The sequence below is a fragment of the Vicia villosa genome, unplaced genomic scaffold, assembly GCF_029867415.1.
Source record: "Vicia villosa cultivar HV-30 ecotype Madison, WI unplaced genomic scaffold, Vvil1.0 ctg.000222F_1_1, whole genome shotgun sequence".
Classification (NCBI taxonomy): Eukaryota; Viridiplantae; Streptophyta; class Magnoliopsida; order Fabales; family Fabaceae; genus Vicia; species Vicia villosa.
In genome coordinates, this window is record NW_026705084.1 from 266,124 (window position 1) to 292,286 (window position 26,163).

Genomic DNA, 26,163 nt, shown 5'->3' on the forward strand with positions numbered 1-26,163 from the left:
TGGTTCGACAGGGTTAAGCATGATGTCGAAGGTTGTTCACATGCTTGTGTCGAAGATGCTAGGGTTGTTAGCATGCTAAATTAGGTTTTAGTGTTTAAACCCTAATTTGTTAAGTTAGCTTGTTTATTAAGTTGGCTTGTGTAATGGGCCTTGTGGAAAAAGCCCATTAGTTAGTATGTTAGGTTTTATTATAAATAGCATACTAGTCTCTCATCATTGCTAAGCTGCAAATCCTAATTTAGGGTGAGAGAGGTTATTTGTTATTCTTGTAAACTTGTAATCTTGTTTTAAGAGAAAGTAAAAGAATAGCAGTTATAACCAATTCTTGTGTTCCTCTTCTTCCTTGTCCTTTATTCTTCCTTGTTTTATACTTTGTTCTTGGCATTGAATTCACAACAAACTTAATGATCATTCTTTTAGGATTCTTAAAGTCATCCTTTCACCCTTCAGTATTTGAATTGATTTATTGAGTTTTTCAATGAACTCTTCTTTCCTATTTTCTTTTTTGAAAATTACAATTGCTTCCGTCTTTTGATTTAAGGGTTAGCTCAAGTTTCTGATTTCAATTCTTAACTCTTAAATATTTGTCAGACACGAAAAGTTCTAACATATTTTAAAATATTTTATAATTTTATGAGAATTTTTTTAAAAAATTATTAGATGTTATTTTTCAATTATAAATTTTAAAAGAATATTTTTGACATCTAGTTATTTAAATATTTATCATAACAAATTTTAATATAATCAAAATTACATATTTTTGTAAAACGATAATTAATTTTTATTTTGAAATTATTGAAAATAACATTAATTTTAAGTAATATCTAAAAATATAAAAAATTATAATAGTATAATAAAATTTGTTAAAATAATATCGAAAAATTAAAATAAACTACACTATAAATTTAGTTATAAATTTATTTTCTTAATGAAATTAAAAAAATAAAAAATTAACTGAAGGAGAAGAATAATTATTAATATTATATTAATGATGTAAAATAAATAAAATTAATTTTTTATAAATTAATTTATAATTTAAGTATGAAGAAGTATAACCTCAAAATATTGTTTTAATATGTTATAATTTTTTACATTCAACTGACCACAACTATATATCAAATTAAATCTTTCTTTTATTTTAAAACATTTTTAATAATATTTTTATTGGATTATTTTACACTGTATGTCAATTACCTAATTAATTTACTCTGAATTAATTTTTTAAAAGAGTACAATATTGTAATGTTGATCGGTAAGCATTTAGCAATGCAAGACAACACATGCTCTCCTCAAATCATAAGCCCATCCGCTAGACCATCCGGTTTCCAATGAAAATTATACCCCGTACCCCTACATTTATCCCAATACCCCTACAATTTTAAAAAAATCTCAATTTTGTCCTTATTAAATTTTTAACTTTTCTTTTTCATTTTTTATTTTTCCATTTTTACTGTATGTACGGACGAAAACATGCAGAATTCTGGTGAGTAAAATTCAAAACCGGACAACCCAGGGGTGGGTGTTCCGATTCCTTTTTTTTTTTTCAATTTTACTGGACCGGATATCTCAAAATTGGGTGTTCCGGTTTGTTACTTTTTACTAACCGGATATCCCCTATGTGGGTATTCCCGTTTTTTTTTTTCAATTTTTTTCCGTACAAAAATCTTCATACAAATACATGAATTTATTAATATAATATATAAAATTGCAAAAGTTGGAAAGAGATCGAAGAGCAATAACGAACCTGAGACGAGATTTACCCCAAGGCTGACTATAAGCTCTTCTACAAAATCTCTTCCTCTGAATACTTCACTCCATATTTCTCTCCAATCTTTCTATATATCTACAACACAATAAATAAATAAAAAATTTAAAAAAACTGTCAATAATTAAAATTAAAAAGAAAAAGAATAAAAAAATTGAATAGTGTGAAATTGGAAGAGAAAGAACCTGAGCCATAGGCTGAGAAGGAAGAACAAGAGTCCTAACAGCATCAACAAATTAAAAAAATTTAAAAAAAAATTTAAAAAAAATGAAAAAAAAAGTAACAAACCGGAACACCCAATTCTGGGATATCCGGTTCAGTAAAATTGAAAAAAAAAAGGAACCGGAACACCCACCCTTGGGTTGTCCGGTTTTGGATTTTACTCACCAGAATTCTGCATGTTTTCGTCCGTACATACAGTAAAAATGGAAAAATAAAAAATAAAAAAGAAAAGTTAAAAATTTAATAAGGACAAAATTGAGATTTTTTTAAAATTGTAGGGGTATTGGGATAAATGTAGGGGTACGGGATATAATTTTCGTTTGCAATTATAATGTAATATATTATGGGAAATTTGTTGTAAAATTTGAATATATTTCAAAAGTTTTAAATAATTTTATCTCATCTTTAATCGAAAAATATAAGAAAATATTTTTTTAATATTAATTGTTATTATTTATTTTGTTTTATTATGATTTTAAATTGGTCAAGTAATTTAATAAGTTTGACTTGAATGAGTCAAATTCATTACTCCAACCTTTTGTTTCTTATTTAAAGCCCCTTACCATTTACAAGAAGTGGACAGAAAAATAGAACGTAAAAAATATTTTGTCTTCTCTTTTTTCTTTGTTTTCTGGTATACACCTCTTGGCAAAGAATATTTCTTGTTGTTCTGATGCTTCAGAGTCTTATTAAGAATCTGAGAAGAACATGTTGAATCCTGGGGGATTTGCGCTTATGAGACGGATAAATCCTTAAGGACAGTGTATTTACACGCCTCAGGTTTATGTAATGGTTTATTATTTTGCAGGTTCAATGGTTCTTATTTCGAGAAGAGATGATCGAGTTATAGTGGTGGTCAAATTCTACAACAATCTTAAGGATTTAGTTTTGCTAGTAGCAGAAAAGTCATGACGACATGAGTATTTGACAAGCATTTGTTTTTTTTGAAAAAAGAATGATGACATAATGGATTACTCTAATATTTGACTCTGTAAAAATCAAGTAAGTTTTTCTTCCTCAATAATTTTATTTTGCTGCTTATGAACTGGGTGAAAAAAAAATATTTATTATGCGAAGATAATGTTTATTTTTTACATGTCATAGATTATAAATATATAATGAGATTTTGTAATGTAGACCATAGACTTTCTTAATTCACCTAATTTTGTTGTTGAACACTATAGGTCTATACGTATTATTTTAGCGTCATTTCTTTACATATCTTTTTGTCATTGTTATTTAATTATTATATTAATCAAATAATAAAGAAAAAAAATATGGTGATAAATTCACGTTTGTATCTAATTCTATAATGTATGCTTAATTACTTAATCGAAACTAAATACAATATAATTATTTTTTGTGGTGACATATCATGATTTATTGGTATATGCATGTATTATATTGAGAAAGAAAGAAAACATAATATTTATGAATTGTTAATAACTGGTGGTGATTTTTCATTTTATTTATCCGTACGATAACTGGTAGCTAGAATTAACAATACCTTTTTCTTAAACATTTATCATAAATTATTATTTTGTGTCTTAATTTTATAATATTATATTATTAAATATTATTAAATAGAATACTTAATCGAGTTGTTTCATGCCACTAGAAACAGTACAAGATTAGAATCATCATTACATACAATAATATATATTGATTGAAATTTAATTGTGGTGTTAAATAAAATAAATAAGGGTAATGCTAACTTGTGCCCCAAGGGCACATGTTAAGAAAATATAAATGGAATGTTTGTATTGAAAAAGTAAATAAATAAATTAACTATGAACTTTTAATCAAATCAATACACAATTTTCAAACACAAAGTTTCTATATTCAACACAAACATTCCATTTATAGATTTCTAAACATGTGCCCTTGGGGCACAAGTTAGCATTACCCAATAAATAATTGTATTTATGATATCAATAAATGAATGTGATGTAAAATTAAAAAAAATATATAAACGGTATAGATATTTCATATTTGTTATGAATTAACGGTGCATCTATAAAATTATGGACGAATGTTTATTGCGTTGTGATTTTATGGATATGAGATACTTATTCTTCTTGTAAAGTTTTATGGTAGGTTTACTTATGAACAATTATTTCATTGATATTAATTAAATAGATTTTAATATATTATTTATTCTCAATAATCATTTGAGTTAAGTGTAGAATTTGAGATATTTTGTTATAGATGAAATTTTATGAGATTATACAATATATTGATATGCCCACTTTTAATTTGCTTAGAATATAAATTTACAGATGGGGAAGCGAGGACGACCACCGAAAGTGGTGGAGTCAACGCCGGCATCATCAAACAGCAAGGAGATTGAATATCAACAGGTGCATGAAACAACACCAACAGGAAAAACAGCATGTACTGATCATAGTTTGGGAAATTCAATTGAAGGGCAGGCGAAAAAGGAAGGGACCAATGCAGTCGAAACCCTAAATTCAACAAAGGAAGAACAGGAACCCAGGAAGTTGTGGGTGGATGTAATCAGTGGTAATCGTAACCCCATCAACGGTAGGGCAATCAAATTCATAGCACCAAAAATTGTGGATGGGATCGCTGAAGTTGTAATCGAGGAAGCCGATATCGTGAATGTGGTAAAGTTCTGGGACACTGCTTTAATCATGTATGCTTTAGGAGGGGATTTAAGCATGAACGGGGTCAAACAGTTTATGATGAAACAGTGGAATTTTGTGAAATTGCCTGATATGTATTATAACAATGAGGGATATTTTGTGCTGAGATTCCATTCACATAAGGACAGAGACGAAGTTTTGCAGAAAGGCCCTTATACAATAAAGAACATGCCAATGTTGTTAGCTAAATGGAAACCCAATTTCAACTTGAAGAAAGACATGCTGCGAACAGTCCCAGTTTGGATACAATTACCACAATTACCATTACACTTATGGGGTGCCACGAGTCTGGGAAAAATTGCGAGTGTATTGGGGACACCACTAATGATGGATGAATGTACTGCTAACCGTTACCGAATATCTTACGCAAGAATTCTGGTGGAGATAGACATTACGAAAGAGCTTTTCAAAGAGATTCCAATTACAGATGGGAGAGGAGAAAAGATGCAACAATCCGTAGAGTATGAATGGACACCACCATATTGCACAAAGTGTCACAAGATCGGGCACAAGTGTGAGGCGAAGAAACAGAATCAACCTATCAAAAAATGGATCCCAAAAGAGAGGAATATACAGGAAGAGGTATTGGATAAAACATCCACAACGGAAAACACCACAACACAGATTCAACAAGATAGTATGCAAGAAGAAACACCAAAAAAGAATCAAACAAACACTCAGCTGGGAACATCAGAGAGAGCTGCAGAGACTAGATTTGAAACATGGACTGAGGTTTGGTCAAGAAACAAAGAAAAGAGCACAAAAAGGCTGCATGGCAAACAACCAATTCTCACTCCTACGATCAATCATGGAAACATTTTTGCAGCACTTGGGGTTGGAGCAGCCTCGGTGTTTCAAGAGGAGGTTCCATGATTACATCATGGAATGTTAGGGGGCTGAATAAAGCGGGAAAGTTTAAGGAGATCAGCTCCCGTCTCCATAAACTTCATCCTGCAATTATGATACTACTTGAGACTCGAGTAAAGAAAGATAAGGCTGCTATGATTCGACAGAAAATGAATATACGAGGGAAGGTTCTCGACAACTATGACAAGCATGAGAATGGGAGAATTTGGATATGCTGGGATGATAATAGAAATAACATTGAGTTTATTGAGAGTACAGATCAAATGATTCATTGCAAAGTGCAAGATGCTAATACAAACTTTTTATTTTGGATGACTGCTGTGTATGCCCAAAACCAGTTGAATTTGAGGAAAAATCTCTGGAAGGATATTGAAAGGTTAAACTCCCATCAACAGGGCCCGTGGTTGATTGTAGGAGATTTTAACAATGTTGTGAAAGTTGAAGATAGAATAGGGGGCACGAGGGTTACCGAGAATGAATATATTGATTTGATCGAGATGATGAGTAACACTGCATTATATGAATTGGAGAGCAGTGGAGATTACTTCACATGGTCAAATAAGCAAGAAGGGAATGCGATCTATTCAAGAATCGATAGAATGCTGGGAAATACCGAGTGGCTGCAGCAGAATATACACACTACGCTGACGAATTTGAGCCCTAGTGTGTCTGACCATGCCTTGCTTATGTTAACCAATCAGGAACAGATACAGAGCAAAAATCATCAATTCAAATTCACCCACTGTGTCGCTGATCTGGATGCGTTTATCCCGGCTGTTAGTGATAGTTGGAATATCCCTTTGACGGGTAGACCAATGTATGTAGTCTGGAAAAAACTGCAGAGAATTCAGCCTCTCATCAAAAATTTGAGTAAGCCCGTATATGACATTGCCAAGAACATTGTGAAGGCCAGAGATGCACTCTCCAAGGCTCAAGAAGAGTTAACTGTTGATAGAATGAATAGAGACAAAATTGATTTGGTGAGAAAGTACTCTGCAGAGTTGATTAATTGGAATGCAATGGAGGAAAAAATTCTGAGACAGAGGTCAAAGATCAAGTGGCTGAGGCTAAATGATGAAAATAATAAATATTTTCATGCTTCCATTAAAGAGAGACAACAAATTCAAATTATGAAGAACATTCAGCGCACTGACGGATCTCAAATAAACGACCAAAATGAGCTGGAAAAGGAAGTAGTGGCATTCTACAAAAAGCTGATGGGTGAAGCTTCTAATAACCTTGAAGGGCTCGATACGAGTGCGATGAGAGCAGAAGCACAGTTAAAAGCTGATCAGAGGGAAATGTTAACCGTTAGTGTTACCGAAGCGGAAGTTCTCGCAGCACTTAAGGGCATTGGTAATGACAAGTCACCCGGTATTGATGGTTTTGGAGCTTATTTTTTCAAGAAGGCCTGGCATATAATTAGGAATGATGTGATGGCAGCAATTCAAGATTTCTTCATCAACAACAGAATGTACAAAGCTGTTAATTGCTCAGTGGTCACCTTGATCCCGAAGCATAATGCGGCAAAAGAAATAAAAGAATACAGACCAATAGCTTGTTGTAGTACCCTGTACAAAATTATCTCTAAAGTACTAGCTAATAGATTAAGTAAAGTGCTGGGAACAATCGTAGGGGATAATCAAGCGGCGTTTGTAAAAGGTCAAAACATACACAACCACATTCTCTTCACATACGAACTGATCAAAGGTTACGAGCGAAAGAATATTACTCCTCGTTGTTTAATGCAGATGGACATTCAAAAAGCATATGATTCTGTAGATTGGAACGCATTGGAATGTATTCTGAATGAAGTGGGATGCCCCAGACAGTTCACAAACTGGATCATGGCTGCTGTTACTACCGTGTCGTACAGGTTCAATGTTAATGGACGGTATTCTGAGATTATGGAAGCTAGAAGGGGACTGAGACAGGGTGATCCCATCTCACCCTTACTCTTTGTAATTGTTATGGAATGTCTTAACAGATATCTTTCCAAGATGCAAGAAGATAACAACTTCAATTATCATCCCAAGTGTAAAAAATTGAAGATTACAAATTTATGCTTCGTTGATGATTTGCTATTATTCTCTCGAGGAGATAGAAGTTCTGTGGAGATGATGATGAACACCTTCGGTAAGTTTTCTAAAGTGACTGGTATGGTTGTCAATCCCCATAAGTGCTGTTTATATACTGCAGGATTAAATGCAGAAACTAAACAAGATATCCTTCGCATCACCGGGTTTAAAGAGGGTCAGATGCCTTTTAAATATTTGGGTGTGCCAGTGACTGGAAAGAAGCTAGCTGCTTGCCACTATATGCCTCTGGTGGACCTAATTATGTGTAAAATTAAGCATTGGACCGCCAGAATGTTATCGTATGCGGGACGTCTACAGCTTATCAATAGTGTGACATTTGCAGTAACTAACTATTGGTTGCGAGTCTTCCCAATTCCCAAATGTGTGATCCATAAGATAGAGTCTATCTGTCGAATTTTTTTATGGACAGGAGGGTTTGAAAGTAGTAGAAAGTCGCCAGTTGCGTGGAAGAACATCTGCAGACCAAAATGTCATGGAGGGTTGAACATCATTGACATGGAAGTCTGGAATAAAACCAATCTGATTAGGCTCCTTTGGAACCTGAGTACAAAGGCGGATTCGCTTTGGGTTCGTTGGATCCAAGCATATTATGTGAAGAGGAATCAATTGATGGAAATGGATATAAAACCCACTGATAGTTGGATTATGAAAGCGATCTTAAACCAGAGAATTGAGGTCCAGAGGCTGAATGGCTGGGAGAATATCATGGGCTGGCACAACTTCAACATGAGCAAAGTGTATAGAAAATTGCAGGATTATGGTGTAAAAGTGGATTGGAAAAATCTGGTGTATGGTAATAACGCAAGGCCTCGAGCTTGCTTTATGTTATGGCTCACCTGTCATGAAAAATTAGCAACAAAAGACAGATTACACAAGTTTGGCATGATTGATATTAGGGACTGTTGTTTTTGCGCGGAAGAGGAATCGATCAATCATCTTTTCTTCGAATGCAACACTATGAAAAGAATTTGGATGGATGTTTTGAATTGGCTACAGGTTAGGCGCACCCCCCACAACTGGCACATTGAGCGTCAATGGTTAACTCAACAAGCGAAGGGCAAGGGACCCCGAGCTCAAGTGATTAAAATGGCAGCAGCGGAAACAATCTATGAGCTATGGATGATGAGAAATAATAAAAGTTTTAGTAATGATGTGGATACCACTAGTATAGTAAAAAAACATTATAGATACCGTAATCTATAGAGGGTGGGAAAATAAGAAGATTAGGAGATACTTAGCTATCCTGATGATAGAAGAGTGATACTTTTATTTTCAGTTTTGTTTCTCTCTAGTCTGCTAGATTTTTCTTGAGATGCTGGATCCATTTGGATCGCTTGTACAAATCGGTCTTTTGAATCAATAAAAGTATATTTATACAAAAAAAAAAATTGCTTAGAATATATTTTAATGTGGGGGCATATAATATTTATATTATAAAAAGAAATTAATTTGATGTATATATATATATGATTTTAGATATTTTATTTTATTATAAAATATTATTTGATTATTTTATTGATAATATATTAAGTAGTTTTGAGATTATATACGATATGAATGAGAAAAAAAATAGAAACGTAACTGTTATTATAGAAATAATTTTGGGAAGTTTGTGAGGTATAATAACTTGAGAAATTTGAGATAATATTGTTCTCAATGTAAGAAATTTTTTCATATTAATGGAAAATTATTTATTATTTATTGAGTATGGTGAAAAATATTTGTATGGTGAGTTTTAATCACATGAGACATTTGGAGTTGTGATATTTATTAGTGTGGATGATCCAATGTGTTACAATAATACATTGATGTTAATATATGATTGAAATGAGAATAAAATTAAATGTAAAACTATTTTCATTGTGGGGGTGTTATTACTAGAAAATCATTCAAACACACCTTTATAGTAAAATCTTAAATAGATTTATATTTATTTTATTGAGAAATAACGATGTCGCTTATAAGTCTTATAAGCAGACCTGTATAAATATAATTATGGAGATCAAGTGTAATATTAAAACTTGAGTAATATTTGAAATTCATTGACTTAGAGACGTCTTAGTCAATATTTTAAGGAAGGAAAATTGTGACTTCCTCATTTGTGTTTAAAGTAGCTACTGAATAATGAGGTAATATCCTCTATTTATATGAAGTCAGATCAAAGTGTGATCATAGTCGATCCTCTGACAAATCCCTAGGATGAAATAAATTTGTGACACATCAAAAGGGAATTGGACTTAAGCCAATTGAAACTAATAAGTGATGGGAACCCAACCTTTTTGATTGGAGATCCCATGAAAAAGGTTCATATGGGTAAGAACAAGTCACTTGTTAGTTCTGCTAGCACCAAAAATTATTTGATTAATTTTTGTTTGCGTCCTATTCCTATGGTGTAATTGAGAAAGTGCTAGACACTGCATTATTGAGAGGATAAGCTTATGTAGCTTTTAATCTATAATGATTTACTATATCATCAAGATATCCAAAGATTAACGTCAAAATGAGCTTTCATATAACGTTAATTTTGATGTAATTCAATGACATAGTAAATCATTATAGATTAAGCTCAAACTTTATAGGTATGATCTATATGATATTATGTTTCAATCCAACGGTTGAATTTAAAAAATATTAATTCGAGATGTAGTTATTGAACGAGTGTAACTCGTGGTGTAACTCTTCGGGTGTAATTTGATCCCTCCTCATATATATATATATATATATATATATATATATATATATATATATATATATATATATATATATATATATATATATATATATATATATATATATATATATATATATATATATATATATATATATATATATATGTATAGGGGACGACTCAAGTGAGAACAATTGGTTATTACGAGAAATGAGAACAATGAATCACGACCATTAAATTTAAATTTTGTTGATTTTAATGGACTGGATTATGTTTTAATTAAATTAAATATTAAGGATCAAAGAAAGAGAAACCAATCATGTCCATTAAAATCAACAAAATTAAAATTTAATGGTCGTGATTCATTGTTCTCATTTCTCATAATAACCAAGTGTTCTCACTTGAGTCGTCCCCTATATGTATATATATATATATATATATATATATATATATATATATATATATATATATATATATATATATATATATATATATATATATATATATATATTAAAGTCTCCAACCTTTAAAATAATTCAAGATACAAAATATAAAAGATTTCATCTTAAATTCATTTCAATCAAAACTTTTTCCGTAAACACTCCACCAGTACACACATTTGTGTTTTATTAATTAATTAAATAAAAGATAAAAACATGCCTTTAATATATTATTAATTTTGTACTAAATTTTTTTAATTAATTTTAATTAAAAAAACAATTTTTGTTGAGTCAAATTAAAAAAAAAATTTAAGTAATAGATAAAACACACAATTATTTTATAACAAAAAAAAAAACACACACACACACAATTGATTTACTCACATTCTCATAAACTAAATACAACTCTTACTCTCATACGTTTCATTCACAAATACAAATATCATATATTTTATGTCAGAATAAATATTATATATGTTAACATTAAAAACAATTGTAAACTCTAACCCGTATTAAATTTATGTGTAGCAAATTCCTATACTTTAAAATCGTCGCATTAAATTTTTTACATCATATATATATAGTTTAAATAATATAATATAAATAAATATTAAAAAAATATAAATTAAAAATTAGAGTAATATTGATGATAATTAATTTAAATGATTGTAACTAATTTTTTTATAACTAATATGGTTATCTTTTATTTTATAACTAATATAGTTATTTTTAAAATAATTAGAGTATATATAAATTAGCATTACATAGAAGTTGAAATGTTAGCTGAATAACAAAACATGTGCCTATAAGTTTTTTTTTATATATAAATAATATCTGGATCACTATTTTTATAAAAACAATTGTTCCCGTTTATAAAAATAACATTGTCTATATTGTATTTTTTATATAAAATCATTTTTATATAATATTTTATAATTTATTTTTAATTGAATGTAATATTTAATATTTTTAAAATAGAAAAATGAAATATACAGTAGATATTAGAAAATATAAAAAAATAACAAATTTATTATCATTTAAAAGTAAAAAGAATAAAAAAGGAAACAAATCAAATGCATATTATATTACTGTTTGGTCGATTTTGCTGTCTAATAACACTATTACATTAACAAAATGTTAAATATAAACAAATTAATAGACCTATATGGATAATTATATTCAAAATATATAATTACTTAGTATAAAAATAAATCTTATAAATATTAATTAATACATATAATAAATTAAAATTTGTTCCCTTCATTGGTCCGTCCAAGATAATTAGTACATATTTATTAAATCATTATTTCAATAGTAACATGTTTTTTCCTATTTAGATCAATAATAAACATCACATTCTATTTTTCTCTTATTTTGATCATTATTATATTTTTTATTATATTTTTTTGTGCGTATATGTAAGGTATTGTAATTTTTTACCTTTAAGTTATTGTAATATATATTTACTTTATTTATTTTAAATATTTTTGAAAAATCAAATTTATAAATGTTTATCCATTTTAGACTTTAATTTAGCAATAATAATAATTTTACAAATATAATTCTCAACTCAACAATTCAAACAAAACTTATATTTTATGTCTATCTTCTTTATATTTTTCTTATTTTCACTTTTCTTTTTTTTATTTGGATTTTATAGAGAATATTTTTTATTTTATCTATTTAAAGTACAGTATAATTTATTTGGGTTAAAAATTTTATAAAAAAATATTTTGAAATTAACTAAATATATAGGTTATTAATGATCAAATCGTGATTATGTTCTCTTTTTGATCGGTAACATATATAGACATAATAAAACAAATTAAAATTCATTAGATATAATGAGATATAATGGATTAAATTTTATTTATTCTTGTTTACTCTTATTCTTTTTTCTTCTTTAAATTCTATTAAAAAAATATATCAACAAAAACTGAGACCCAAAATCACCGCAATTCCAGACGAACGGGAAGAAATGTTCAACATTAAAGTTCAAAAGACGAGACTTATAATTCCAGAAGAACCGTCCAACAGTAAAGTTGGAAACTTATAATTCCAGAAGAATTGGAAGAACAGTTCAAAAGTATGGAATCATTTCTAAGGTAGAAAATGTAACGCCCGGAAATTCGATTATTCGCTTAATCTAGACGTTCGGAGTGTTTAGTGAAGTTTTCGTATTTTGAGACGATTTAGTCGGCATTAGTTCGGGATAGCGGATTGATATTTAATCAAGAATTTTGATATTTTCAGTAATAGAAATATTATTGGAATAATATTTGAAGTTTTGGGAATTTTCTGAGTAATTAAGATTAGACCGTAGTTATGAGATTTTGAGTATTCAGTCGGTATATTAAAATAATCAGATTTTATTTTAATGGAATTTAAATGGTGGTATTATTTTTTTTATTAAGAGTAGAATAAATTTTGGGTTCAATTAATGACATTTCTAAGTATTAAGGGGTATATTTGGTTAGGCCCATTAAGTAGTGGTGGTCTCTTTTGTCACTTAAAAAAAAAAAGAAACATAGTAATAGAAAGAGAACCGAGGAAGAGAAAGGAAAAATAAAGAAGGGAGGCTAGGGTTTGTGAAGAGGAGAAAAGGGGACCCAAAAGTGTTGCTCTAAAGTGCAATTTTTCCCAAAATCTCCATTGATTCTCCTTAAAGCTGCACTCAATCTAAGGTAAGGGGGATTCTTACTACCTAAATGGGAATATGATGGATTGTATGTGGGTTTATGGTATAAATTGGTCATTGTGTTGTGTTGAATTTGTTTCTATCATTATTGTTGTTCATAGAAAATTGAATCTAAAATTAATCTGAAAAGCTATGCGTATTTGGAAAATTGCTGAAACGAAATAAATAATGAAATGTGGTGCTGCCGGTCAGCGGAAGTGACTGCCGGTTGTAGCTGTTACCGGCGGCAACCCCTTTTGTGTGTGTTGTCTTTTGTTTTGTTGCTGTTGTTCCTAAATTCTCTCATAGCTGGTACTTAATAGTATATATATTATATACATTGGAATGTTGTATGTTCTGCAATTGATTTTCATCTATTTCTACTTTTGATATGTTACTTAATATATATAATAGAAATATATAATATGATTATATAATAGAAATATATAATAGTTATAAGAAAATATATTAGTAATAAAACTAGAAATGAAACGTGAAATCAAATTGAATTGGAAACAGGAGTATGCTAGAGTGGGAAATAAAACAGTCCTGTTTGATCAAAATAACCGAATTAAGCGGTATAATTAGTTGTTCGGAATTTGATGAAAATTTACGTGGTAGCTAAGTTTAATTAGTAGATTAACGTGGTGGTGTTATTTTGTTGAAATTGTGATATTTTCCGAATCGACCGAAATTGTGTTTGATTTAAATATTCTTTATAAATAAATGTTGGTTTTGTGATGGAAATTGACACAAATTTTAGGAATAGAATATAATGGAATTGGAATATACTTAGATCTGGATAAATTATTCGGTTTATCGGTAAATTACGGTATCATAAGAATTTGACCGTAATCGTGATTAGGTTGAATATTTATGTTGAGAATAATATGTTGCTATGCCAATGATGTTGTTTTGAAAAATAATATTATGTCTAATTGAATTAGTTGATAATTGGAAGTTGATTCGGTTTACTTGATAAATTAGCATGTTGAGATTATCTTACGAATTGATCGAAAATTGTGGTTTTGATTTGGATGACTTTGTTAATATGTGAAATTGAGTAATTGTGCCGATGTGCCGAAACGTGATGATAATTGTAATAATCTTGATGATATGCGAATTATATATTTGTGACGATTTTGTTAATACACGAAGTTGTATGTTTGTTGTGATATGCCGAAGCATGAGGATATATATATATATATATATATATATATATATATATATATATATATATATATATATATATATATATATATATATATATATATATATATATATATATATGTAATGACTTGTTTATATGCGAAGTTGTATAATTGCGATGATGGGTCAAAACATGATGATGTTTTATGATGATTTGTAACACGTGATGTTGTATATATATTTGTGATGATGATTTTATGACTAAGTGAAGATGAAATATTATGGTGACGTGAATTACCTCGTATAGATGGTACTTGATTGTGATATAGGCTTATGCCTTGTGACGATATGTGATTGTGATGAGTATGTTGTATTGTCTTGTTTGTCGAGTCACATTTCATATGCATACTCTATGACGGCCTGGACTGGCAAACTAGTGACGAAGGCTTATGCCTTGTGCCTCTGAATTGGGCAATTGGTGACGGGGGCTGAAGCTCCGATTGGTACCACATGCATATGCACGAGTCGTGTCTCATGATGTCTTTTGTGATGTATATGTTGCGATGTTTGGTGATTTGACTTGCAACGTTTATGATGTGATGTCTGCGAATACATGTATGACTTATATGATGATATTGATGCTTATATGTTGATTTATGAAGATGCTTATATGACGATATAGATGCTTATACGTTGACTTGTTGAAAATGTTTATATATTGATAATGACGCTTAAATGTTGACTTGTTAAAGATACTTATATGTTGACTTGTCGAAGATGCCTATATGATGATATTGATGATTATATGTTGACTTATTGAAGATGCTTATATGTTGAGTTGTCTGAAGATGCGTATATGATGATCTGTCGAATATGTTTATATGTTGATATCATGACTATTCATTGATGATGTTCTTTGTGCTGTTTATGTTGATGTTGTGTGAGGCGGTGATTCATTTATATTCTTTACCTGATATATGATTTATCATGATCATATTTATATAGTTTGATATCTCACCCTTGCTGCTGATGTTTCCCCTACCATGGGAAATGGGCAGGTACTCAAGTATAGCTGTGGAAGTTTATTGCTTCATCGAGTCCAGTTTGTGTGTCGCTCTGATACGTAGCACTCGGGGGGTTGCTTATATCGTTATTTCTAGGTTGTTGATGTTTTAGTTGTTGTTATTATAATCGTTGATTCAAAGTTGAATAATATGAAGTACTTATTATATTTCCAAGTTGTTTGGGTTGAGATAAGCTGATAGTTGACTGTTAATTCGAATGCTATGTATCATTGTTGAATGAAACACAAGTTGAAGTTTTTAGTTGATATGTGATACTCCAATTTGTTGTTTGAAATTTTAAATACTCTAATATTTTCTGCAATATAATTTCGGATAGAATTTGGGGTGTTACATTAGTGGTATCAGAGCAGGTCGGTCCGTCCGGCCATGTTGTCGAGTCAGTTGAGTTGTGTGACAATTGAATGTTGTCAGTGTTTTATTCCTTAGTACACGACATGTGTGTGAAACACTATCGGTACTTGTTTTCTTTGTTGCAGGGATTGGTTTGATCCCAAGTGGGGGAGAAGTTTTACTTCTCGAAGATGTTTCTGTTGTAAGGGATGGTCAGGTATGTTGTCAACAAGCGACGGTGCAAGTGTTGTTGAGAGTTTTGTATGTTACCCAGAGTCGAAGACGATGTGAAGTTAAGGATAATTTTGGGAGACAGAAGTTAGAGAGTGGGGATGTTCAACACAGTTGAGGACTGAGAACTTGTCGGTGTGTTTAACCTTTGCGTCTGATGCCGGTGTTTGACAAGTGTTAAAGTGATAAAGCTACGGTAGACTTTATGTTAGACTCGCATAAGTGATTGTCGGATGTAGTTGATGCGTGAAGTGTGGTGAATCGTGAGTTCGAGTTGGAAATTCGAAGGTGCGTGTAGCCGTGAAAAGAATGGTTGTCTCGGTGATGTTAAGACTGGAATTTCGATGAAAGAATTCACCTCCTGAGTTATGAAGAGTTTAAAGATGAGATGAATTGTGAAGTACGAGTATAGAAGTAATTTTTGAGATGGAAAGACATTTGACGATTGCGAGATGCTAAGTGACTATGAAGCGGGTTCAGTAATATGTTTGGGCGTTGGTGTCTCATCGACGAGATATAATGGGTAGGAAGTTGTGGGAGTTGTAAAAACCCATAGTGAATTATTGGATTATGACGTGTTAATTAATTTGAGTGAAAATTCAGAAATGACGCTATTATGAAGTAACGACGATTTATACTCCATTATGATTGTCGAATACTAATTGACAAATTGGGGAACTGATCACCCTCAATCCATTGTTAATGGTAGGCGAAAATCGTGTTGGATGTTATAGCTTTGTCTTGCTATCTTAATAGTGAGGAAAAAGTATTGATGTTGTATCGCGAAGTTAGTCGTTCACTAGTTTATGTAACTTGATGAGAGGAGTGGTTGAGTAAGAGTTGGACGAAATGAACAATTTGGAGTAGCGAGTTTTGTGCAAGCGAATGTCGCAAGGTGAAAGATTTGGAAGTAACAGTGAAACGACGATGTGGAAATGAGTATTAAGGAAAGTTTGCGTTGGATTGAAAAATTTGTGAACCATACAGTTGACGGAGTTTTAACAAGGCAGTGACTTAAAAAAGAATTATCAGAGTTACGCAGCGGAAGCATTGCATTGCACTGTTGTTATACGACTTATAAGAAGTGAAGGACGATATGTCAGAAGACTGTGAAGTGTAGTTATCTTGATGTTTGGATTGATAGACTGTTGGGATAAGTGCGATGAGCCAGGATGCTGCATTGGGTAGTAGATTATTGTGAATCTGGTAAGAATAGATATGTGTTTGTGTTATTGTGGAATCGTTGTTGTGCCGAAGAAGTAGTGATTGAAGTGTTACAAAACGTGATTTGGATATTTGAGGATTGGATACGAGTTTTGGTTGCGATGGTGTTGACAAGTAGATTTTCGAGGACGAAAATATTCTAAGTGGGGGAGAGTTGTAACGCCCGGAAATTCGATTATTCGCTTAATCTAGACGTTCGGAGTGTTTAGTGAAGTTTTCGTATTTTGAGACGATTTAGTCGGCATTAGTTCGGGATAGCGGATTGATATTTAATCAAGAATTTTGATATTTTCAGTAATAGAAATATTATTGGAATAATATTTGAAGTTTTGGGAATTTTCTGAGTAATTAAGATTAGACCGTAGTTATGAGATTTTGAGTATTCAGTCGGTATATTAAAATAATCAGATTTTATTTTAATGGAATTTAAATGGTGGTATTATTTTTTTTATTAAGAGTAGAATAAATTTTGGGTTCAATTAATGACATTTCTAAGTATTAAGGGGTATATTTGGTTAGGCCCATTAAGTAGTGGTGGTCTCTTTTGTCACTTAAAAAAAAAAAGAAACATAGTAATAGAAAGAGAACCGAGGAAGAGAAAGGAAAAATAAAGAAGGGAGGCTAGGGTTTGTGAAGAGGAGAAAAGGGGACCCAAAAGTGTTGCTCTAAAGTGCAATTTTTCCCAAAATCTCCATTGATTCTCCTTAAAGCTGCACTCAATCTAAGGTAAGGGGGATTCTTACTACCTAAATGGGAATATGATGGATTGTATGTGGGTTTATGGTATAAATTGGTCATTGTGTTGTGTTGAATTTGTTTCTATCATTATTGTTGTTCATAGAAAATTGAATCTAAAATTAATCTGAAAAGCTATGCGTATTTGGAAAATTGCTGAAACGAAATAAATAATGAAATGTGGTGCTGCCGGTCAGCGGAAGTGACTGCCGGTTGTAGCTGTTACCGGCGGCAACCCCTTTTGTGTGTGTTGTCTTTTGTTTTGTTGCTGTTGTTCCTAAATTCTCTCATAGCTGGTACTTAATAGTATATATATTATATACATTGGAATGTTGTATGTTCTGCAATTGATTTTCATCTATTTCTACTTTTGATATGTTACTTAATATATATAATAGAAATATATAATATGATTATATAATAGAAATATATAATAGTTATAAGAAAATATATTAGTAATAAAACTAGAAATGAAACGTGAAATCAAATTGAATTGGAAACAGGAGTATGCTAGAGTGGGAAATAAAACAGTCCTGTTTGATCAAAATAACCGAATTAAGCGGTATAATTAGTTGTTCGGAATTTGATGAAAATTTACGTGGTAGCTAAGTTTAATTAGTAGATTAACGTGGTGGTGTTATTTTGTTGAAATTGTGATATTTTCCGAATCGACCGAAATTGTGTTTGATTTAAATATTCTTTATAAATAAATGTTGGTTTTGTGATGGAAATTGACACAAATTTTAGGAATAGAATATAATGGAATTGGAATATACTTAGATCTGGATAAATTATTCGGTTTATCGGTAAATTACGGTATCATAAGAATTTGACCGTAATCGTGATTAGGTTGAATATTTATGTTGAGAATAATATGTTGCTATGCCAATGATGTTGTTTTGAAAAATAATATTATGTCTAATTGAATTAGTTGATAATTGGAAGTTGATTCGGTTTACTTGATAAATTAGCATGTTGAGATTATCTTACGAATTGATCGAAAATTGTGGTTTTGATTTGGATGACTTTGTTAATATGTGAAATTGAGTAATTGTGCCGATGTGCCGAAACGTGATGATAATTGTAATAATCTTGATGATATGCGAATTATATATTTGTGACGATTTTGTTAATACACGAAGTTGTATGTTTGTTGTGATATGCCGAAGCATGAGGATATATATATATATATATATATATATATATATATATATATATATATATATATATATATATGTAATGACTTGTTTATATGCGAAGTTGTATAATTGCGATGATGGGTCAAAACATGATGATGTTTTATGATGATTTGTAACACGTGATGTTGTATATATATTTGTGATGATGATTTTATGACTAAGTGAAGATGAAATATTATGGTGACGTGAATTACCTCGTATAGATGGTACTTGATTGTGATATAGGCTTATGCCTTGTGACGATATGTGATTGTGATGAGTATGTTGTATTGTCTTGTTTGTCGAGTCACATTTCATATGCATACTCTATGACGGCCTGGACTGGCAAACTAGTGACGAAGGCTTATGCCTTGTGCCTCTGAATTGGGCAATTGGTGACGGGGGCTGAAGCTCCGATTGGTACCACATGCATATGCACGAGTCGTGTCTCATGATGTCTTTTGTGATGTATATGTTGCGATGTTTGGTGATTTGACTTGCAACGTTTATGATGTGATGTCTGCGAATACATGTATGACTTATATGATGATATTGATGCTTATATGTTGATTTATGAAGATGCTTATATGACGATATAGATGCTTATACGTTGACTTGTTGAAAATGTTTATATATTGATAATGACGCTTAAATGTTGACTTGTTAAAGATACTTATATGTTGACTTGTCGAAGATGCCTATATGATGATATTGATGATTATATGTTGACTTATTGAAGATGCTTATATGTTGAGTTGTCTGAAGATGCGTATATGATGATCTGTCGAATATGTTTATATGTTGATATCATGACTATTCATTGATGATGTTCTTTGTGCTGTTTATGTTGATGTTGTGTGAGGCGGTGATTCATTTATATTCTTTACCTGATATATGATTTATCATGATCATATTTATATAGTTTGATATCTCACCCTTGCTGCTGATGTTTCCCCTACCATGGGAAATGGGCAGGTACTCAAGTATAGCTGTGGAAGTTTATTGCTTCATCGAGTCCAGTTTGTGTGTCGCTCTGATACGTAGCACTCGGGGGGTTGCTTATATCGTTATTTCTAGGTTGTTGATGTTTTAGTTGTTGTTATTATAATCGTTGATTCAAAGTTGAATAATATGAAGTACTTATTATATTTCCAAGTTGTTTGGGTTGAGATAAGCTGATAGTTGACTGTTAATTCGAATGCTATGTATCATTGTTGAATGAAACACAAGTTGAAGTTTTTAGTTGATATGTGATACTCCAATTTGTTGTTTGAAATTTTAAATACTCTAATATTTTCTGCAATATAATTTCGGATAGAATTTGGGGTGTTACAGAAAACCAACGGAATCGTTCAACAATAAGAACAAAACAACATAAAAAAATGAAAATTAAAACTCATTAAAACCAAAACAGTAACAAACAAACCACGTCAATGAACCACATACAATCATCACACTTATCACAATATAATTTATCTATTTTCTTTTCATCCTATTACAAAAATTAATTGCACTCTGATTACAAAAATTGTACTTACATTTGTATTAATTCTTACATACTCTATAATTGTACTTACAAAAATGGCAGAAATGAACTAAAAATAATGATTTGAAAACCCTGATGACAGTTTTTCCCTTGATCAGATGAGTTTTAATGAAAACCCTAGCAAAGTACATAACTGTAGAAAATCAAACCAAGATGTCAGTTGGTTTGTTATGAAGTTGCTTGATCTCATTCCACCCTCGTATCTAAACAACATAAGACCAAAATAATAGAATATAAGAAAAAACCTCATCAAAATCAAAACAATAACAAACAAACATACCTGTTGAGTTACAACATGTATGTCACCACCCTGTGCAACACAAAAAATAATATTAGACAGACAACAAACCAAAAACAGTATAGTAAAAACCAACCAAAGAAATCACTTCATTACCGATACGTCAACAAAAATCATCTCAAAATGCTCCCTCTTGTTCGAAACAACTTTCCATTTGTGGTGCACTCGAACAGAAACTTTCCAAAGTTCTTTGCTATCGTTGATGTCACAGATTTTCGCCAATGGTCTCGCCAGTATCGTTGATACTATAGAAAAGTGGAAGCCACAAATGCTATAAATAACACAATCATTATGTATAATGTAGGAGTTACAAACTCTTCATTACATAACTGATGCAGAAGCTGAATGAACAAAAGAATATAAAGTCCTCATAATGTTAATTATGTAACACATAATTATGCAGAATAGAAGATGCATGGACACAACCACACAAATGCTAATTATGTAACACATCCATAGTGGAAGATGGAAGAACATAACTTCATAAATGAACAGTCCACATGGCGCATCAATAAGCAATATTTTCTACTCTCAGAATAAGCCACTTGGCAGCATGAGAGGAACTCTTCAAAAAGATAGAATTTTTTTATATTATAGATTATAGATATCAAATAATTTTTTTAATTTTATTAATTTGCTCTACTTAATAATATCTATCAAATTAATTGCTAGATTGATTTAATCATTATTTACAAAGAATTATTGAAAGATGTAATGTGAAAAGTTTTATATTTACTGTCAATGAATCATTACTCATTCAAAATAATTGACAAATTCTCACCTACAAGTATATATCTCATTTAAATCAAATTCCAAACCACTAAATAAAAATGATCTTGAAAAAAAATCACAAAATCAACTATAGTGCAAAATTGGCACAAGGGGTTCATATGAAAAACACACAAAAAAATAAAATAGTGATGATATAATTAAAAGACATAAAAAGAATACAAGATATATAAGGTTCATAATATATCAAAAAGGAGAAAATAATTCTAAGTGACAAAAGGAAAGTAGTTATGTAGCACTACCAGAAATTGAACCAAAGATAGATTATAATACATTTCCTATATTTATTATCCAACAACTTTCAAATAAAACATAACATGTGTCAAGAGAAAACAACCATCAACCTAAACAAAGCCTTCTACAAAAATAAACATTATTTTTTGGAAAAACACCAAAACAGCTTCCCAAAAACAATAATTTAAAATATTCTCAAACTGACACCTATACAGAAAATAGAGTTCTCAAAACAAACAGACAAAACACAAAAGTTGACCGAATAGATACTAAAAATTAGTGATTCAAACTCATGCTTAATCAATCTACTAAAGTCAACATCAGAGAATAACTATTATATATTTCTGTGGCTCACAGACGTTTAATATATAAATTATAGCACTTGATATTAATTTATTAGATTCCGCATGAAAGTAGTTGAAAAGAGAAGAAGGATGAAAAATAAACTATTCCTATAGGTTAGATTTTTTAAATATTAGAATTTAGTCATGCACATCACTAAACGTACTTGCTGCATTCATAAAAAAGTTGACTCTATGAACAACTTTTATTTTTATATTATAGAAGGCATTATAAGTCATACGAGAAAGGGTGCACTGATGTTACATACATAAATTTTGACTTTGGGAACTAGTGAAAAAAAATATTATGTAAGGAAGAATAGGACCAATATAATGAATTTTCTAGTATCAATTGAATAAGAAAAGAGTGATATGAAAAGAAACATATAACATCAGGACAGAGTTAAACATTTAACATCAAAGATTTAAGTCTACTATTTTAAAATTCTACTTTGACATAAGTCACGTTACAATTTTGAAAAGACCTCAAAAATATGTGTTTAGATTTGACTTTAATTGATTCGGTTAGAAATTTTACAAACTCATTGTTAAATGCTTTTATATGTCTATTGTGTGATTACCCTGTCAAATTGAGTGCATATATGCGAGGTGAGAGACATGTTGAGTGCTTGTATGTTCGGATGAACTTTTTCGAATAGATTGGATTGAAGCAGGGAACATAAGTGTTGATCAGCAAAATAAGAAAGATGACATTCATCGGCAAGGATAAACATTTTATTTCTGATGAAATTTTCAGTGTACAGACAGATTACTCGAGAACAGGCAATATAGTAAGTTTGAGGTTGTGATGACAGTCCTCATCACGTGATTTTTACTAGCAAATTTTGATAGAAAATAAGAACAAAAGCTAAGCAAAAATGTGGAAGAATGGAACAAAATTGTAAATGTGTGAAGAAAGAAGACTTTGGGAAATTTTGAGGAAAAAAGGAATAAAATATAAGTATTTGCTTCTGAATTTCATGCGCGTTCAATGCTTCCCATCGTGGCGCGATGAAAGGCTCATCGTGGCACGATGAGGGGACAAATCCTGACATGTTTTGCACCATTAAATAGAGAATGTTGGCTTCTTTTTTAGGGTTTCGAATTTTAGAGAGAAAGTGACGGCTGGAGATTACAAAAGTGACGATTTTAAGGGTTTTGGAAGCCATTGAAGACCTTATTCTTCCTTGATTTGCATGTTCTCTTCATCTAGGCTTATGGTAATTGTTATAATCAATATGAGTAGCAAGATTCATTAGTTTAGATCTTTTTAGATAAATCTTCTTGTACTTGTTGGATCACATAGTTGTTTGATGTTAATTGAATTCTTTTATGTTATTATTACTATTATTTAATTGTCCTTGTGTTCATTGATTTTTATGCATTGATGAATGCATGCATTTATATTAGATGAGTAGAGATTTTTTACTGTGAGTCTTTCGATCCGATATAAGACAATTACTCAACTTAGTAATGAACTAGGAATAGATAATTATAAGTTGAGGCTTTGAAATTAACCAACTTAGAACACATAATTTAACTTTGAATTGGCCTAAGGAATTAGGAAATTATTGTTTATGTTAGTGAGCTATACACCAGAGAATTGGGTGCAATGGTCATGTTAATTCACCATAATACTTTAGCATATTATGAATTCGATTAATGCATAGTTCATCAACATGTATAAGTAGGGAGTCAAAAGAAGATTTAATCGCTTTTAGTAATTGAAATCAACTCCGTTAATTTATCATTTTTATTCTTGAACTTAATAACTCTGAAACCCCTCCCCCCGTTGTTATTTACTTTAATTGCCACGTGGTTACCTTTTCTAAATTCGCAATCCATGTGGAAATGAATTTTATTTAGGGTTAATAGATATTTACCCCCTGTAAAAAAAAAGTCACATGGATGACCCTGAAATTTGGAAAAAGTCACTCTTAAAACCTTTCCCAGACCAAGTCACCCAAAATGCCGATTTGTCAATGTTTTTCTGATTTTTCCATTTTTTTAGATGCCACATGTGTTTAGTCAGTTTTGCTTGGACATTTTTACCCTCAAGTTTAAATCAAACCTAATCCCAAAAAACTATTCAATTACCTTTCCTTCCCCTCATCGTTGTTCAACCTAAACCCTAAATCTACCTAGCCTAGTTTCTTGATAATGCATAATTTAGGTTTAATTGATTAACTCAATCAAAATGGAAAAAGGATTAGGGATTTGGGATGACAAGTATCACGTTCTTCCTCTTCTCCCTCTTCGTAATGAATGACACCGAATTCATCTTCATCAACTCACGACGTAATTTGGTTGAGCTGAGAAATCTTGAGGATGAGAAAAGAGCGAGCAGAGATGTGAATCTCTGCATCTTCAATTTTTTTTCTAATTTTATCAGTTATAGCTTGTAGAGAAGGTGTTTGATGTTTGGTCTTTGAAGTGTGCTTCAAAATGAAGCGAGTGCTGAGGTTGTGCAGAAGGGAAGATGGTGATTTTCATGGAATGTGTAATGAAGAAGAAAATGGTATTATATTTTTTGTGTGCTTGTTAATTTTGCAGTAAGGATAGTTTGCTGGTGTTTGAGAGGTGTGGTGGTGGCTCATGATTGAGAGAGAAACAGACTGTTAAGGTTTATGTTTGGAGGTGGAAAAAGTGGTATTTGAGTGTGTGAGATAATGATGGTTGTTTTGAGGTGAAGATATGGTGGTTTCACCGTTCTGTTGTAGTGAGGGTAAAAATGTCCAAGCAAAACTAACTACACACATGTGGCATTTAAAAATATAGAAAAATCATAAAAACATTGACACATCAGCTTTTTGGGTGACTTGGCCTGGGAAAGGTTTTAAGAGTGACTTTTTCCAAATTTTAGGGTCATCCATATGACTTTTTTTTACAGGGAGGTTTTTCATAAAGGCCCCATATGTCAGGGGTAAATAGTTATTAACCCTTTTATTTATTACTTCGACGAGACTAACACACTTGTTAGAATTGTCATCAAAGAGTATCCCATATTTCCTCGCAGATTTTGCAATGATGAACATAAAAGAATTTAGTGTCATCTAGAGACATTACTATAACACTTTTGGTTTTGAAATCTATTTCATATCTTCTCATTTCTTCTTGGATCTAAAGGGATTCCACTTTATCTACTACTTCATCATGTATTTGATGAGTAATTGAGTAGGGATAAATGGACCACTGATTATTGTTTCCCATAATTCATAACTAATTCATTGTGTCATACCCCAAAATTTGCCCTCCTCTATTCATCTTCAATGGCTCTAGGTTCAATGGATCATTCAAGTCACTCTCTCCTTATCGATAGTCTCAAAGCTAGGGTTTGCACTTTATCAAAGGATTTTGAATTTCTAAGGCCTCAAATGGATCTCAAGAAGCTTCAATTGAGATGAAACTAAAGAGAGCCTTTAGAGGACACCTTAAGCTTTCTAAAGAGCCAAGAATCACCTCTATGGAATTAAGATCAAGGAAGTTATGACTTGTTAAGGTTGACTAATTTTTGAGAAAATGCATGAAAGAGATATTGAGCAAAATTGAATTTTCTTTCAAGTGGGTCAATCCTTTCATGTTCTAAAACTCATTTCTAGCATGGTCCATAACCTCTAAG

The 26,163-nt window shown here is 31.0% G+C and overlaps 1 long non-coding RNA gene across 1 annotated transcript; it reads left to right on the forward strand.

Annotated features, from left to right (window-relative positions):
- The first annotated feature begins 12,861 nt into the window (after nt 1–12,861).
- LOC131625583 (uncharacterized) lies at nt 12,862–21,223 on the forward strand. Its single transcript, XR_009290907.1, has 3 exons — nt 12,862–13,411; nt 15,612–18,149; nt 20,312–21,223. It is a non-coding gene; the product is annotated as an uncharacterized LOC131625583 (long non-coding RNA).
- Nucleotides 21,224–26,163: the final 4,940 nt, after the last annotated feature.